The sequence below is a fragment of the Elephas maximus genome, chromosome 13 (assembly GCF_024166365.1).
Source record: "Elephas maximus indicus isolate mEleMax1 chromosome 13, mEleMax1 primary haplotype, whole genome shotgun sequence".
NCBI lineage: Eukaryota > Metazoa > Chordata > Mammalia > Proboscidea > Elephantidae > Elephas > Elephas maximus.
The window spans coordinates 2,905,722-2,921,178 of record NC_064831.1 but is presented as its reverse complement, the minus strand read 5'-3'; positions in this window follow the sequence as shown (position 1 = coordinate 2,921,178).

Below are 15,457 nucleotides of genomic sequence, written 5' to 3'. Positions count from 1 at the left end.
TTGTTAGGGGGTTAGTGTTTTTTGTTAGGGGTTTAGGGTTGTTTCTTGTTGGGGTTTAGTGGTTTTTGTTGTTAGGGTGTTAGTGTTGTTTGTTCTTAGGGTGTTAGTGTTTTGTGTTGTTAGTGGGTTAGTGTTGTTTGATGTTAGGGGTTTAGGGTTGTTTGATGTTATGAGGTTAGTGTTGTTTCTTGTTAGGGTGTTAGGGTTGTTTGTTGTTAGTGGTTTAGGGTTGTTTGTTGTTAGGGGGTTAGTGTTGTTTGTTGTTAGGGTGTTAGGGTTGTTTGTTGTTAGTGGGTTAGGGTTGTTTGTTGTTAGTGGGTTAGTGTTTTTGATTTTTAGGGGTTAGGGTTGTTTGTTGTTTGGGGGTTAGTGTTTGTTGTTAGGGGGTTAGCGTTGTTTGTTGTTAGGGTGTTAGTGTTCTTTGATGTTAGGGGTTTAGGGTTGTTTGTTGTTAGGGGGTTAGTGTTGTTTGTTGTTAGGGGTTTAGGATTGTTTGTTGTTAGTGTGTAAGTGTTGTTTGTTGTTAGGGGGTTAGGGTTGTTTGTTCTTAGGGTGTTAGTGTTGTTTGTTGTTACTGGGTTAGGGTTTTTTGTTGTTTGGTTAGGATTGTTTGTTGTTAGGGGGTTAGTGTTGTTTGTTGTTAGGGGGTTAGTGTTGTTTGTTGTTACGGGTTTAGGGTTGTTTCTTGTTGGGTTTTAGTGGTTTTTGTTGTTAGGGTGTTAGACTTTATTGTGGTTAGGGGGTTAGTGTTGTTGGTTGTTCGGGGGTTAGGATTGTTTGTTGTTAGGGGCTTAGTGTTGTTTGTTGTTTGGGGGTTAGGGCTGTTTGTTGTTACGGGGTTAGTGTTGTTTGCTGTTACGGGGTTAGGGTAGTTTCTTGTTAGGGGTTTAGTGTTGTTTGTTGTTAGGGGGTTAGTGTTTGTTGTTAGGGGTTTCGGGTTGTTTCTTGTTGGGGTTTAGTGGTTTTTGTTGTTAGGGTGTTAGTGTTGTTTGTTGTTAGGGTGTTAGTCTTTTGTGCTGTTAGGGGGTTAGTGTTGTTTGATGTTAGGGGTTTAGGGTTATTTGTTGTTAGGGGGTTCGTGTTGTTTGTTGTCAGGATGTTAGGGTTGTTTGTTGGTAGTGGGTTAGTGTTTTTGGTTTTTAGCGGTTAGGGTTGTTTGTTGTTTGGGGGTTAGTGTTTGTTGTTGGGGGTTAGGGTTGTTTGTTGTTAGGGTTTTAGTGTTCTTTGATGTTAGGGGTTTAGGGTTGTTTGTTGTTAGGGGGTTAGTGTTGTTTGTTGTTAGGGGGTTAGGGTTGTTTGTTGTTAGGGTGTTAGTGTTGTTTGTTGTTAGGGGGTTAGGGTTGTTTGTTGTTAGGGTGTTAGTGTTGTTTGTTGTTAGTTTGTTAGAGTTTTTTGTTGTTTGGTTAGGGTTGTTTGTTGTTAGGGAGTGGTGTTGTTTGTTGTTAGGGGTTTAGGGGTGTTTCTTGTTGCGGTTTAGTGGTTTTTGTTGTTAGGGTGTTAGTGTTGTTTGTTGTTAGGGTGTTAGTGTTTTGTGTTGTTAGGGGGTTAGTGTTGTTTGATGTTAGGGTGTTAGTGTTGTTTGTTGTTAGGGGGTTAGTGTTTTTTGTTGTTAGGGTGTTAGGGTTGTTTGTTGATTGTGGGTTAGGGTGGTTTGTTGTTAGTGGGTTAGTGTTTTGGTTTTTAGGAGTTAGTGTTGTTTCTTGCTTGGGGGTTAGTGTTTGTTGTTAGGGGGTTAGTTTTGTTTGTTGTTAGGGTGTTAGTGTTCTTTGATGTTAGGGGTTTAGGGTTGTTTGTTGTTAGGGGGTTAGTGTTCTTTGTTTTTAGGGGGTTAGGGTTGTTTGTTGTTTGGGGGTTAGGGTTGTTTGTTGTTACGGGGTTAGGGTAGTTTCTTGTTAGGGGTTTAGTGTTGTTTGTTGTTAGGGTGTTAGTGTTTGTTGTTAGGGGTTTAGGGTTGTTTCTTGTTGGGGTTTAGTGGTTTTTGTTGTTAGGGTGTTAGTGTTGTTTGTTGTTCGGGTGTTAGTGTTTTGTGTTGTTAGGGGGTTAGTGTTGTTTGATGTTAGGGGTTTAGGGTTGTTTGTTGTTAGGGGGTTAGTGTTGTTTGTTGTTAGGGGGATAGGGTTGTTTGTTGTTAGGGTGTTAGTGTTGTTTGTTGTTAGGGGGTTAGGGTTGTTTGTTGTTAGGGTGTTAGTGTTGTTTGTTGTTAGTAGTTTAGGGTTTTTTGTTGTTTGGTTAGGGTTGTTTGTTGTTAGGGGGTTAGTGTTGTTTGTTCTTAGGGGTTTAGGGTTGTTTCTTGTTGGGGTTTAGGGGTTTTTGTTGTTAGGGTGTTAGTGTTGTTTGTGGTTAGTGGGTTAGGATTTTTTGTTGTTTGGTTAGGGTTGTTTTTTGTTAGGGGGTTAGTGTTGTTTGTTGTTAGGGTGTTAGTATTTTGTGTTGTTAGGGGGTTAGTGTTGTTTAATGTTAGGGTGTTAGGGTTGTTTGTTGTTAGTGGGTTAGGGTTGTTTGTTGTTAGTGGGTTAGTTTTTTTGGTTTTTAGGGGTTAGGGTTGTTTGTTGTTTGGGGGTTAGTGTTTGTTGTTAGGGGTTTAGGGTTGTTTGTTGTTAGGGGGTTAGTGTTGTTCGTTGTTAGGGGGTTAGGGTTGTTTCTTGTTACGGGGTTAGTGTTGTTTGTTTTTACGGGGTTAGGGTAGTTTCTTGTTCGGGGTTTAGTGTTGTTTTTTGTTAGGGGGTTAGTGTTTGTTGTTAGGGGTTTAGGGTTGTTTGTTGTTAGGGTGTTAGTGTTGTTTGTTGTTAGGGACTTAGGGTTGTTTGTTGTTTGGGGGTTACTGTTTGTTGTTAGGGCGTTAGGGTTGTTTGTTGTTAGGGTGTTAGTGTTCTTTGATGTTAGGGGTTTAGGGTTGTTTGTTGTTGGGGGTTAGAGTTGTTTGTTGTTAGGGGGTTAGGTTTGTTTGTTGTTAGGGTGTTAGTGTTGTTTGTTGTTAGGGAGTTAGTGTTTTGTGATGTTAGGGTGTTAGTGTTGTTTGATGTTAGGGGTTTAGGGTTGTTTGTTGTTAGGGGGTTAGAGTTGTTTCTTGTTAGAGGGTTAGGTTTGTTTGTTGTTAGCGTGTTAGTGTTGTTTGTTGTTAGGGTGTTAGTGTTTTGTTATGTTAGGGTGTTAGTGTTGTTTGATGTTAGGGGTTTAGGGTTGTTTGTTGTTAGGGGGTTAGTGTTTTTTGTTGTTAGGGGGTTAGGATTGTTTGTTCTTAGGGTGTTAGTGTTGTTTGTTTTTAGGGGGTTAGGGTTGTTTGTTCTTAGGGTGTTAGTGTTGTTTGTTGTTACTGGGTTAGGGTTTTTTGTTGTTTGGTTAGGATTGTTTGTTGTTAGGGGGTTAGTGTTGTTTGTTGTTAGGGGGTTAGTGTTGTTTGTTGTTAGGGGTTTAGGGTTGTTTCTTGTTGGGGTTTAGGGGTTTTTGTTGTTAGGGTGTTAGTCTTTATTGTGGTTAGGGGGTTAGTGTTGTTGGTTGTTCGGGGGTTAGGATTGTTTGTTGTTAGGGGCTTAGTGTTGTTTGTTGTTTGGGTGTTAGGGCTGTTTGTTGTTATGGGGTTAGTGTTGTTTGCTGTTACGGGGTTAGGGTAGTTTCTTGTTAGGGGTTTAGTGTTGTTTGTTGTTAGGGGGTTAGTGTTTGTTGTTAGGGGTTTCGGGTTGTTTCTTGTTGGGGTTTAGTGGTTTTTGTTGTTAGGGTGTTAGTGTTCTTTGTTGTTAGGGTGTTAGTCTTTTGTGCTGTTAGGGGGTTAGTGTTGTTTGATGTTAGGGGTTTAGGGTTATTTGTTGTTAGGGGGTTAGTGTTGTTTGTTGTCAGGATGTTAGGGTTGTTTGTTGGTAGTGGGTTAGTGTTTTTGGTTTTTAGTGGTTAGGGTTGTTTGTTGTTTGGGGGTTAGTGTTTGTTGTTGGGGGTTAGGGTTGTTTGTTGTTAGGGTGTTAGTGTTCTTTGATGTGAGGGGTTTAGGGTTGTTTGTTGTTAGGGGGTTAGTGTTGTTTGTTGTTAGGGGGTTAGTGTTGTTTGTTGTTAGGGTGTTAGTGTTGTTTGTTGTTAGGGGGTTAGGGTTGTTTGTTGTTAGGGTGTTAGTGTTGTTTGTTGTTAGTTTGTTAGAGTTTTCTGTTGTTTGGTTAGGGTTGTTTGTTGTTAGGGAGTGGTGTTGTTTGTTGTTAGGGGTTTAGGGGTGTTTCTTATTGCGGTTTAGTGGTTTTTGTTGTTAGGGTGTTAGTGTTGTTTGTTGTTAGGGTGTTAGTGTTTTGTGTTGTTAGGGGGTTAGTGTTGTTTGATGTTAGGGTGTTAGTGTTGTTTGTTGTTAGGGGGTTAGTGTTTTTTGTTGTTAGGGTGTTAGGGTTGTTTGTTGATTGTGGGTTAGGGTGGTTTGTTGTTAGTGGGTTAGTGTTTTGGTTTTTAGCAGTTAGTGTTGTTTCTTGCTTGGGGGTTAGTGTTTGTTGTTAGGGGGTTAGTGTTGTTTGTTGTTAGGGGGTTAGGGTTGTTTGTTGTTAGGGTGTTAGTGTTGTTTGTTGTTAGGGGGTTAGGGTTGTTTGTTGTTAGGGTGTTAGTGTTGTTTGTTGTTAGTTTGTTAGAGTTTTTTGTTGTTTGGTTAGGGTTGTTTGTTGTTAGGGAGTGGTGTTGTTTGTTGTTAGGGGTTTAGGGGTGTTTCTTGTTGCGGTTTAGTGGTTTTTGTTGTTAGGGTGTTAGTGTTGTTTGTTGTTAGGGTGTTAGTGTTTTGTGTTGTTAGGGGGTTAGTGTTGTTTGATGTTAGGGTGTTAGTGTTGTTTGTTGTTAGGGGGTTAGTGTTTTTTGTTGTTAGGGTGTTAGGGTTGTTTGTTGATTGTGGGTTAGGGTGGTTTGTTGTTAGTGGGTTAGTGTTTTGGTTTTTAGGAGTTAGTGTTGTTTCTTGCTTGGGGGTTAGTGTTTGTTGTTAGGGGGTTAGTTTTGTTTGTTGTTAGGGTGTTAGTGTTCTTTGATGTTAGGGGTTTAGGGTTGTTTGTTGTTAGGGGGTTAGTGTTCTTTGTTTTTAGGGGGTTAGGGTTGTTTGTTGTTTGGGGGTTAGGGTTGTTTGTTGTTACGGGGTTAGGGTAGTTTCTTGTTAGGGGTTTAGTGTTGTTTGTTGTTAGGGGGTTAGTGTTTGTTGTTAGGGGTTTAGGGTTGTTTCTTGTTGGGGATTAGTGGTTTTTGTTGTTAGGGTGTTAGTGTTGTTTGTTGTTCGGGTGTTAGTGTTTTGTGTTGTTAGGGGGTTAGTGTTGTTTGATGTTAGGGGTTTAGGGTTGTTTGTTGTTAGGGGGTTAGTGTTGTTTGTTGTTAGGGGGATAGGGTTGTTTGTTGTTAGGGTGTTAGTGTTGTTTGTTGTTAGGGGGTTAGGGTTGTTTGTTGTTAGGGTGTTAGTGTTGTTTGTTGTTAGTAGGTTAGGGTTTTTTGTTGTTTGGTTAGGGTTGTTTGTTGTTAGGGGGTTAGTGTTGTTTGTTCTTAGGGGTTTAGGGTTGTTTCTTGTTGGGGTTTAGGGGTTTTTGTTGTTAGGGTGTTAGTGTTGTTTGTGGTTAGTGGGTTAGGATTTTTTGTTGTTTGGTTAGGGTTGTTTTTTGTTAGGGGGTTAGTGTTGTTTGTTGTTAGGGTGTTAGTATTTTGTGTTGTTAGGGGGTTAGTGTTGTTTAATGTTAGGGTGTTAGGGTTGTTTGTTGTTAGTGGGTTAGGGTTGTTTGTTGTTAGTGGGTTAGTTTTTTTGGTTTTTAGGGGTTAGGGTTGTTTGTTGTTTGGGGGTTAGTGTTTGTTGTTAGGGGTTTAGGGTTGTTTGTTGTTAGGGGGTTAGTGTTGTTCGTTGTTAGGGGGTTAGGGTTGTTTCTTGTTACGGGGTTAGTGTTGTTTGTTGTTACGGGGTTAGGGTAGTTTCTTGTTCGGGGTTTAGTGTTGTTTTTTGTTAGGGGGTTAGTGTTTGTTGTTAGGGGTTTAGGGTTGTTTGTTGTTAGGGTGTTAGTGTTGTTTGTTGTTAGGGACTTAGGGTTGTTTGTTGTTTGGGGGTTAGCGTTTGTTGTTAGGGTGTTAGGGTTGTTTGTTGTTAGGGGGTTAGAGTTGTTTGTTGTTAGGGGGTTAGGTTTGTTTGTTGTTAGGGTGTTAGTGTTGTTTGTTGTTAGGGAGTTAGTGTTTTGTGATGTTAGGGTGTTAGTGTTGTTTGATGTTAGGGGTTTAGGGTTGTTTGTTGTTAGGGGGTTAGAGTTGTTTCTTGTTAGGGGGTTAGGTTTGTTTGTTGTTAGGGTGTTAGTGTTGTTTGTTGTTAGGGTGTTAGTGTTTTGTGATGTTAGGGTGTTAGTGTTGTTTGATGTTAGGGGTTTAGGGTTGTTTGTTGTTAGGGGGTTAGTGTTGTTTGTTGTTAGGGTGTTAGGGTTGTTTGTTGTTAGTGGGTTAGGGTTTTTTGTTGTTAGTGGGTTAGTGTTTTTGATTTTTAGGGGTTAGGGTTGTTTGTTGTTTGGGGGTTAGTGTTTGTTGTTAGGGGGTTAGGGTTGTTTGTTGTTAGGGTGTTAGTGTTCTTTGATGTTAGGGGTTTAGGGTTGTTTGTTGTTAGGGGGTTAGTGTTGTTTGTTGTTAGGGGGATAGGATTGTTTGTTGTTAGGGTGTTAGTGTTGTTTGTTGTTAGGGGGTTAGGGTTGTTTGTTCTTAGGGTGTTAGTGTTGTTTGTTGTTACTGGGTTAGGGTTTTTTGTTGTTTGGTTAGGATTGTTTGTTGTTAGGGGGTTAGTGTTGTTTGTTGTTAGGGGTTTAGGGTTGTTTCTTGTTGGGGTTTAGTGGTTTTTGTTGTTAGGGTGTTAGTGTTTATTGTGGTTAGGGGGTTAGTGTTGTTGGTTGTTCGGGGGTTAGGATTGTTTGTTGTTAGGGGCTTAGGGTTGTTTGTTGTTTGGGGGTTAGGGCTGTTTGTTGTTACGGGGTTAGTGTTGTTTGCTGTTACGGGGTTAGGGTAGATTCTTGTTAGGGGTTTAGTGTTGTTTGTTGTTAGGGGGTTAGTGTTTGTTGTTAGGGGTTTCGGGTTGTTTCTTGTTGGGGTTTAGTGGTTTTTGTTGTTAGGGTGTTAGTGTTGTTTGTTGTTAGGGTGTTAGTCTTTTGTGCTGTTAGGGGGTTAGTGTTGTTTGATGTTAGGGGTTTAGGGTTATTTGTTGTTAGGGGGTTAGTGTTGTTTGTTGTTAGGATGTTAGGGTTGTTTGTTGGTAGTGGGTTAGTGTTTTTGGTTTTTAGCGGTTAGGGTTGTTTGTTGTTTGGGGGTTAGTGTTTGTTGTTGGGGGTTAGGGTTGTTTGTTGTTAGGGTGTTAGTGTTCTTTGATGTTAGGGGTTTAGGGTTGTTTGTTGTTAGGGGGTTAGTGTTGTTTGTTGTTAGGGGGTTAGGGTTGTTTTTTGTTAGGGTGTTAGTGTTGTTTGTTGTTAGGGGGTTAGGGTTGTTTGTTGTTAGGGTGTTAGTGTTGTTTGTTGTTAGTTTGTTAGAGTTTTTTGTTGTTTGGTTAGGGTTGTTTGTTGTTAGGGAGAGGTGTTGTTTGTTGTTAGGGGTTTAGGGGTGTTTCTTGTTGCGGTTTAGAGGTTTTTGTTGTTAGGGTGTTAGTGTTGTTTGTTGTTAGGGTGTTAGTGTTTTGTGTTGTTAGGGGGTTAGTGTTGTTTGATGTTAGGGTGTTAGTGTTGTTTGTTGTTAAGGGGTTAGGGTTGTTTGTTGTTTGGGGTTTAGGGTTGTTTGTTGTTTGGGGGTTAGGGTTGTTTGTTGTTACGGGTTAGTGTTGTTTGTTGTTACGGGGTTAGGGTATTTTCTTGTTAGGGGTTCAGTGTTGTTTGTTGTTAGGGGGTTAGTGTTTGCTGTTAGGGGTTTAGGGTTGTTTCTTGTTGGGGTTTAGTGGATTCTGTTGTTAGGGTGTTAGTGTTGTTTGTTGTTAGGGTGTTAGTATTTTGTGTTGTTAGGGGGTTAGTGTTGTTTGATGTTAGGGTGTTAGGGTTGTTTGTTGTTAGTGGGTTAGGGTTGTTTGTTGTTAGTGGGTTAGTTTTTTTGGTTTTTAGGGGTTAGGGTTGTTTGTTGTTTGGGGGTTAGTGTTTGTTGTTAGGGGGTTAGGGTTGTTTGTTGTTAGGGTGTTAGTGTTCTTTGATGTTAGGGGTTTAGGGTTGTTTGTTGTTAGGGGGTTAGTGTTGTTTGTTGTTAGGGGGTTAGGGTTGTTTGTTGTTAGGGTGTTAGGGTTGTTTGTTGTTAGTGGGTTAGGGTTGTTTGTTGTTAGTGGGTTAGTTTTTTTGGTTTTTAGGGGTTAGGGTTGTTTGTTGTTTGGGGGTTAGTGTTTGTTGTTAGGGGTTTAGGGTTGTTTGTTGTTAGGGGGTTAGTGTTGTTCGTTGTTAGGGGGTTAGGGTTGTTTCTTGTTACGGGGTTAGTGTTGTTTGTTGTTACGGGGTTAGGGTAGTTTCTTGTTCGGGGTTTAGTGTTGTTTTTTGTTAGGGGGTTAGTGTTTGTTGTTAGGGGTTTAGGGTTGTTTGTTGTTAGGGTGTTAGTGTTGTTTGTTGTTAGGGACTTAGGGTTGTTTGTTGTTTGGGGGTTAGTGTTTGTTGTTAGGGCGTTAGGGTTGTTTGTTGTTAGGGTGTTAGTGTTCTTTGATGTTAGGGGTTTAGGGTTGTTTGTTGTTAGGGGGTTAGAGTTGTTTGTTGTTAGGGGGTTAGGTTTGTTTGTTGTTAGGGTGTTAGTGTTGTTTGTTGTTAGGGAGTTAGTGTTTTGTGATGTTAGGGTGTTAGTGTTGTTTGATGTTAGGGGTTTAGGGTTGTTTGTTGTTAGGGGGTTAGAGTTGTTTCTTGTTAGGGGGTTAGGTTTGTTTGTTGTTAGGGTGTTAGTGTTGTTTGTTGTTAGGGTGTTAGTGTTTTGTGATGTTAGGGTGTTAGTGTTGTTTGATGTTAGGGGTTTAGGGTTGTTTGTTGTTAGGGGGTTAGTGTTGTTTGTTGTTAGGGGTTTAGGGTTGTTTGTTGTTAGGGGGTTAGTGTTGTTTGTTGTTAGGGGGTTAGGATTGTTTGTTGTTAGGGTGTTAGTGTTGTTTGTTGTTAGGGGGTTAGGGTTGTTTGGTCTTAGGGTGTTAGTGTTGTTTGTTGTTACTGGGTTAGGGTTTTTTGTTGTTTGGTAAGGATTGTTTGTTGTTAGGGGGTTAGTGTTGTTTGTTGTTAGGGGTTTAGGGTTGTTTCTTGTTGGGGTTTAGTGGTTTTTGTTGTTAGGGTGTTAGTCTTTATTGTGGTTAGGGGGTTAGTGTTGTTGGTTGTTCGGGGGTTAGGATTGTTTGTTGTTAGGGGCTTAGGGTTGTTTGTTGTTTGGGGGTTAGGGCTGTTTGTTGTTACGGGGTTAGTGTTGTTTGCTGTTACGGGGTTAGGGTAGTTTCTTGTTAGGGGTTTAGTGTTGTTTGTTGTTAGGGGGTTAGTGTTTGTTGTTAGGGGTTTCGGGTTGTTTCTTGTTGGGGTTTAGTGGTTTTTGTTGTTAGGGTGTTAGTGTTGTTTGTTGTTAGGGTGTTAGTCTTTTGTGCTGTTAGGGGGTTAGTGTTGTTTGATGTTAGGGGTTTAGGGTTATTTGTTGTTAGGGGGTTAGTGTTGTTTGTTGTTAGGATGTTAGGGTTGTTTGTTGGTAGTGGGTTAGTGTTTTTGGTTTTTAGCGGTTAGGGTTGTTTGTTGTTTGGGGGTTAGTGTTTGTTGTTGGGGGTTAGGGTTGTTTGTTGTTAGGGTGTTAGTGTTCTTTGATGTTAGGGGTTTAGGGTTGTTTGTTGTTAGGGGGTTAGTGTTGTTTGTTGTTAGGGGGTTAGGGTTGTTTTTTGTTAGGGTGTTAGTGTTGTTTGTTGTTAGGGGGTTAGGGTTGTTTGTTGTTAGGGTGTTAGTGTTGTTTGTTGTTAGTTTGTTAGAGTTTTTTGTTGTTTGGTTAGGGTTGTTTGTTGTTAGGGAGAGGTGTTGTTTGTTGTTAGGGGTTTAGGGGTGTTTCTTGTTGCGGTTTAGTGGTTTTTGTTGTTAGGGTGTTAGTGTTGTTTGTTGTTAGGGTGTTAGTGTTTTGTGTTGTTAGGGGGTTAGTGTTGTTTGATGTTAGGGTGTTAGTGTTGTTTGTTGTTAGGGGGTTAGTGTTTTTTGTTGTTAGGGTGTTAGGGTTGTTTGTTGATTGTGGGTTAGGGTGGTTTGTTGTTAGTGGGTTCGTGTTTTGGTTTTTAGGAGTTAGTGTTGTTTCTTGCTTGGGGGTTAGTGTTTGTTGTTAGGGGGTTAGTTTTGTTTGTTGTTAGGGTGTTAGTGTTCTTTGATGTTAGGGGTTTAGGGTTGTTTGTTGTTAGGGGGTTAGTGTTCTTTGTTTTTACTGGGTTAGGGTTGTTTGTTGTTTGGGGGTTAGGGTTGTTTGTTGTTACGGGGTTAGGGTAGTTTCTTGTTAGGGGTTTAGTGTTGTTTGTTGTTAGGGGGTTAGTGTTTGTTGTTAGGGGTTTAGGGTTGTTTCTTGTTGGGGTTTAGTAGTTTTTGTTGTTAGGGTGTTAGTGTTGTTTGTTGTTCGGGTGTTAGTGTTTTGTGTTGTTAGGGGGTTAGTGTTGTTTGATGTTAGGGGTTTAGGGTTGTTTGTTGTTAGGGGGTTAGTGTTGTTTGTTGTTAGGGGGTTAGGGTTGTTTGTTGTTAGGGTGTTAGTGTTATTTGTTGTTAGGGGGTTAGGGTTGTTTGTTGTTAGGGTGTTAGTGTTGTTTGTTGTTAGTAGGTTAGGGTTTTTTGTTGTTTGGTTAGGGTTGTTTGTTGTTAGGGGGTTAGTGTTGTTTGTTCTTAGGGGTTTAGGGTTGTTTCTTGTTGGGGTTTAGGGGTTTTTGTTGTTAGAGTGTTAGTGTTGTTTGTTGTTAGGGTGTTAGTGTTTTGTGTTGTTAGGGGGTTAGTGTTGTTTGATGTTAGGGGTTTAGGGTTGTTTGTTGTTAGGGGGTTAGTGTTGTTTGTTGTTAGGTTGTTAGGGTTGTTTGTTGTTAGGGTGTTAGTGTTGTTTGTTGTTAGGGAGTTAGGGTTGTTTTTTGTTAGGGTGTTAGTGTTGTTTGTTGTTGGTGGGTTAGGGTTTTTTGTTGTTTGGTTAGGGTTGTTTTTTGTTAGGGGGTTAGTGTTGTTTGTTGTGAGGGGTTTAGGGTTGTTTCTTGTTGGGGTTTAGTGGTTTTTGTTGTTAGGGTGTTAGTGCTTATTGTGTTTAGGGGGTTAGTGTTGTTGGTTGTTCGGGGGGTTAGGCTTGTTTGTTGTTAAGGGGTTAGGGTTGTTTGTTGTTTGGGGTTTAGGGTTGTTTGTTGTTTGGGGGTTAGGGTTGTTTGTTGTTACGGGTTAGTGTTGTTTGTTGTTACGGGGTTAGGGTATTTTCTTGTTAGGGGTTCAGTGTTGTTTGTTGTTAGGGGGTTAGTGTTTGCTGTTAGGGGTTTAGGGTTGTTTCTTGTTGGGGTTTAGTGGTTTCTGTTGTTAGGGTGTTAGTGTTGTTTGTTGTTAGGGTGTTAGTATTTTGTGTTGTTAGGGGGTTAGTGTTGTTTGATGTTAGGGTGGTAGGGTTGTTTGTTGTTAGTGGGTTAGGGTTGTTTGTTGTTAGTGGGTTAGTTTTTTTGGTTTTTAGGGGTTAGGGTTGTTTGTTGTTTGGGGGTTAGTGTTTGTTGTTAGGGGGTTAGGGTTGTTTGTTGTTAGGGTGTTAGTGTTCTTTGATGTTAGGGGTTTAGGGTTGTTTGTTGTTAGGGGGTTAGAGTTGTTTGTTGTTAGGGGGTTAGATTTGTTTGTTGTTAGGGTGTTAGTGTTGTTTGTTGTTAGGGGGTTAGTGTTGTTTGTTGTTAGGGGGTTAGTGTTGTTTGTTGTTAGGGGGTTAGTGTTGTTTGTTGTTAGGGTTTTATGGTTGTTTCTTGATGGGGTTTAGTGGTTTTTGTTGATAGGGTGTTAGTGTTTATTGTGGTTAGGGGGTTAGTGTTGTTGGTTGTTCGGGGGTTAGGGTTGTTTGTTGTTAGTGGGTTAGGGTTGTTTGTTGATAAGGGGTTAGGTTTTTTGTTGTTGGGGGTTAGTATTGTTCGTTGCTAGGGGTTAGTGTTGTTTGTTCTTAGGGCGTTAGTGTTGTTTGTTCTTAGGGGGTTAGGGTTGGTTGTTGTTAGGGTGTTAGTGTTGTTTGTTGTTAGGGGGTTAGGGTTGTTTGTTGTTAGGTTGTTAGTGTTGTTTGTTGTTAGTGGGTTTGGTTTGTTTGTTGTTTGGTTAGGGTTGTTTGTTTTTAGGGGGTTAGTGTTGTTTGTTGTTAGGGTGTTAGGGTTGTTTGCTGTTAGTGGGTTAGTGTTGTTTGTTGTTAGTGGGTTAGTGTTTTTGGATTTTAGGGGTTAGTGTTGTTTGTTGTTAGGGGTTTAGTGTTGTTTTTTGTTAGGGTGTTAGTGTTTGTTGTTCGGGGTTTAGGGTTCTTTCTTGTTGGGGTTTAGTGTTTTTTGTTGTTCGGGTGTTAGTGTTTATTGTGGTTAGGGGGTTAGTGTTGTTGGTTGTTCGGGGGTTAGGATTGTTTGTTTTTAGGGGGTTAGGGTTGTTTGTTGTTTGGGTGTTAGGGTTGTTTGTTGTTACTGGGTTAGTGTTGTTTGTTGTTACGGGGTTAGGGTAGTTTCTTGTTAGGGGTTTAGTGTTGTTTGTTGTTAGGGGGTTAGTGTTTTTTGTTAGGGGTTTAGGGTTGTTTCTTGTTGGGGTTTAGTGGTTTTTGTTGTTAGGGTGTTAGTGTTGTTTGTTCTTAGGGTGTTAGTGTTTTGTGTTGTTAGTGGGTTAGTGTTGTTTGATGTTAGGGGTTTAGGGTTGTTTGATGTTATGAGGTTAGTGTTGTTTCTTGTTAGGGTGTTAGGGTTGTTTGTTGTTAGTGGTTTAGGGTTGTTTGTTGTTCGTGGGTTAGGGTTGTTTTTTGTTAGGGTGTTAGGGTTGTTTGTTGTTAGTGGGTTAGAGTTTTTTGCTGTTTGGTTAGGGTTGTTTGTTGTTAGGGAGTGGTGTTGTTTGTTGTTAGGGGTTTAGGGTTGTTTCTTGTTGGGGTTTAGTGGTTTTTGTTGTTAGGGTGTTAGTGTTGTTTGTTGTTAGGGTGTTAGTGTCTTGTGTTGTTAGTGGGTTAGTGTTGTTAGATGTTAGGGGTTTAGGGTTGTTTGTTGTTAGAGGGTTAGTGTTTTTTGTTGTTAGGGTGTTAGGGTTGTTTGTTGATTGTGGGTTAGGGTTGTTTGCTGTTAGTGGGTTAGTGTTTTTGGTTTTTAGGAGTTAGGGTTGTTTGTTGCTTGGGGGTTAGTGTTTGTTGTTAGGGGGTTAGGGTTGTTTGTTGTTAGGGTGTTAGTGTTCTTTGATGTTAGGGGTTTAGGGTTGTTTGTTGTTAGGGGGTTAGTGTTGTTTGTTTTTAGGTGGATAGGGTTGTTTGTTGTTAGGGTGTTAGTGTTGTTTGTTGTTAGGGAGTTAGGGTTGTTTGTTGTTAGGGTGTTAGTGTTGTTTGTTGTTAGTGGGTTAGGGTTTTTTGTTGTTTGGTCAGGGTTGTTTGTTCTTAGGGGGTTAGTGTTGTTTGTTGTTAGGGGTTTAGGGTTGTTTCTTGTTGGGGTTTAGTGGTTTTTGTTGTTAGGGTGTTAGTGTTTATTGTGGTTAGGGGGTTAGTGTTGTTGGTTGTTAGGGGGTTAGAGTTGTTTGTTGTTTGGGGTTTAGGGTTGTTTGTTGTTTGGGGGTTAGGATTGTTTGTTGTTACGGGGTTAGTGTTGTTTGTTGTTACGGGGTTAGGGTAGTTTCTTGTTAGGTGTTTAGTGTTTGTTGTTAGGGGGTTAGTGTTTGTTGTTAGGGGTTTAGGGTTGTTTCTTGTTGGGGTTTAGTGGTTTTTGTTGTTAGGGTGTTAGTGTTGTTTGTTGTTAGGGTGTTAGTGTTTTGTGTTGTTAGGGGGTTACTGTTGTTTGATGTTAGGGGTTTAGGGTTGTTTGTTGTTAGGGGGTTAGTGTTGTTTGTTGTTAGGGTGTTAGGGTTGTTTGTTGTTAGTGGTTTAGGGTTGTTTGTTGTTAGTGGGTTAGTGTTTTTGGTTTTTAGGGGTTAGGGTTGTTTGTTGTTTGGGGGTTAGGGTTTGTTGTTAGGGGGTTAGGGTTGTTTGTTGTTAGGGTGTTAGTGTTGTTTGTTGTTAGGGGGTTATGGTTGTTTGTTGTTAGGGTGTTAGTGTTTTTTGTTGTTAGTGGGTGAGGGTTTTTTGTTGTTTGGTTAGGGTTGTTTGTTGTTAGGGGCTTAGTGTTGTTTGTTGTTAGGGGTTTAGGGTTGTTTCTTGTTGGGGTTTAGTGGTTTTTGTTGTTAGGGTGTTAGTGTTTGCTGTGGTTAGGGGGTTAGTGTTGTTGGTTGTTCGGGGATAAGGATTGTTTGTTGTTAGGGGGTTATGGTTGTTTGTTGTTTAGGGGTTAGGGTTGTTTGTTGTTACGGGGTTAGGATTGTTTGTTGTTATGGGGTTAGGGTAGTTTCTTGTTAGGGGTTTAGTGTTGTTTGTTGTTAGGGGGTTAGGGTTGTTTCTTGTTGGGGTTTAGTGGTTTTTGTTGTTAGGGTGTTAGTGTTGTTTGTTGTTAGGGTGTTAGTGTTTTGTGTTGTTAGGGGGTTAGTGTTGTTTGATGTTAGGGGTTTAGTGTTGTTTGTTGTTAGCGGGTTAGGGTTGTTTGCTGTAAGTGGGTTAGGGTTGTTTGTTGTTAGTGGGTTAGTGTTTTTGGATTTTAGGCGTTAGGATTGTTTGTTGTTTGGTTGTTAGTGTTTGTTGTTAGGGGGTTAGGGTGGTTTGTTGTTAGGGTGTTAGTGTTCTTTGATGTTAGGGGTTTAGGGTTGATTGTTGTTAGGGGGTTAGTGTTGTTTGTTCTTAGGGTGTTAGTGTTTATTTTTAGGGGTTCAGGGTTGTTTCTTGTTTGGGTTTAGTGGTTTTTGTTGTTAGGGTGTTAGTGTTTATTGTGGTTAGGGGGTTAGTGTTGTTGGTTGTTAGGGGGTTAGAGTTGTTTGTTGTTTGGGGTTTAGGGTTGTTTGTTGTTTGGGGGTTAGGATTGTTTGTTGTTACGGGGTTAGTGTTGTTTGTTGTTACGGGGTTAGGGTAGTTTCTTGTTAGGGGTTTAGTGTTGTTTGTTGTTAGGGGGTTAGTGTTTGTTGTTAGGGGTTTAGGGTTGTTTCTTGTTGGGGTTTAGTGGTTTTTGTTGTTAGGGTGTTAGTGTTGTTTGTTGTTAGGGTGTTAGTGTTTTGTGTTGTTAGGGGGTTAGTGTTGTTTGATGTTAGGGGTTTAGGGTTGTTTGTTGTTAGGGGGTTAGTGTTGTTTGTTGTTAGGGTGTTAGGGTTGTTTGTTGTTAGTGGTTTAGGGTTGTTTGTTGTTAGTGGGTTAGTGTTTTTGGTTTTTAGGGGTTAGGGTTGTTTGTTGTTTGGGGGTTAGGGTTTGTTGTTAGGGGGTTAGGGTTGTTTGTTGTTAGGGTGTTAGTGTTGTTTGTTGTTAGGGGGTTATGGTTGTTTGTTGTTAGGGTGTT